Source organism: Austrofundulus limnaeus, unplaced genomic scaffold (assembly GCF_001266775.1).
Source record: "Austrofundulus limnaeus strain Quisiro unplaced genomic scaffold, Austrofundulus_limnaeus-1.0 Scaffold81, whole genome shotgun sequence".
Lineage (NCBI taxonomy): Eukaryota > Metazoa > Chordata > Actinopteri > Cyprinodontiformes > Rivulidae > Austrofundulus > Austrofundulus limnaeus.
Window position 1 is genome coordinate 1,287,555 of NW_013952483.1, and position 1,871 is coordinate 1,289,425.

Here is a 1,871-nt window from a genome sequence, read left to right on the forward strand (position 1 = left end):
CCCCGGAGGAGCTGGAAGAAGTGGCTGGGGAGAGGGAGGTCTGGGCCTTCTGAAGCTGCTGCCCCCGCGACCCGACTTCGGATAGGCGGAAGAAAATGAATGGATGGATGGAGCTCTTTCTCCTCGTCTGCACTTTGGATCAACACCAAAATACGACATGTAGATCATGCCAGGGTAAGGTGAAGGAAGAGGTTTGTTAAAGAGCGATAATAAAACACCAATGGGAAACATTTACATGAAATAGGTGGAATGTATTGGTCTGAATGAATGGACACATAAAAGCAGTGTTTAAATATGTGTGTTTGTGTGAGACACACCTCCTCACTTGACAATGACTAATCCGTTCTTTTTGCCCTCCGTGCTCTCTGTCACTTACTGTTGCATTTTTTTGGCTTTGTTTAATTTTTTTTTATTCCTGTCCTGCCCCACAGCATGACTAAATACAATCTATCTCGCACATATGCACACGCACGCACATGCACARAAGCATCAGGATGCTGGGACTGTGTTGCAGACATATTTCAGCCACAAGGTTGTCACTTCTGCTCCTGGCAAGATGTCACCATCCCTCTACCCTCCTACCCTCACCAAAAAGAAAAAAAAAAAGTGGGGGGGATTAGGACAGAGAGAATATATTCATGTCATGGCGTTGGTGCCACTTCCTCTACTTGTCAAAGTACATAGGATTTTATCTAAAAATGTTTTCACTGCTGAAGTTCATCTTGCCAGGGTGAATGATGACAATGGAGGGCACGACAGATGGCAATGCTGCCTTTGTACTGATAAAGTAGCAGTTAAATGAGGTAAAACAGATCCAAAGCGTGTGATTAAAAAAAAAATCTCTGGGTTTTTATCAAATAAATTAATACCTTCCCTGATTTGAGATGGATTWAAAAAGCAGCCATTTTGAAAAGACTTTCAGAAATGCTGAAAAAATATCGCTCAAGATCATTTTAAAAGGAACACATCATGCAAAACTCACTTTTTTAGCCATRAAATGCCTTTTGCTGTGTACTTGTAGTCTTTAGGAGTGCAGAAAATTAAAATTTAGTCTCTCCATGTACTGCAAATACATCTTTATATTCTTTTTAAGTCATATTTTTCAGCCCGTTCAGATTTTCTATGACATTTTCGTAATTATTCTCACAATTTGTGATGCAGTTGCCAAATATGGTGTACAATTTTGGGTGTCTTCATTCTCTTCTGGCTCTGACTCCAACATGCAAGGCTGGATGGACAAGACTGATGTTGTTGACACCTCCTCGCTTATCGAGTTACAATAAGGAGGAATTTGGACCAAAGCATTGCAGTTCCACTTTATATAGACCCCCCAAATGATTAATTTAAATGTGAAAAAGAACAATTTAAAAGCATGACAGGTCGCGTTCAAAAGATTCAAGGAATTAGCTGATGATTTAAGACTTTTGCACAGTACTTCTTAAATTTAGTTATCAACTGTCCAAACTATGATGTCTGGCTAAGAGTTAAAGTAGACACTCTTAAACTCCTAGATSAAGGCAGGCCAGAGAAGCTAAATAATTCATCCATCAAGTTGTGGGTCTGCCCCCAGGTCTCTGCACAGTGGGGCCTCTAAGAGAGGTGACCAGAAGGCATCCAAATCAAATGCCCAAACCACAGTGTTGTATAAAATATGTCAAAGTGATGCTTGAGTAAAAGTACAAGTATCTCATCATAAAAATGCTTTGGTAAATSTTAGTGTTCTCTAAAAAAATTACTTGAGTAAAAGTCTTAAAGTATCTGATATTTTTTGTATTTAAGTATCAAAAGTAAATTTCTGACACAAATGCTGAGTCTCAATTCAGGGGCTGGGTCCTCATGAGTGCGCATTTGTCGGCCGCATACGTCATTGC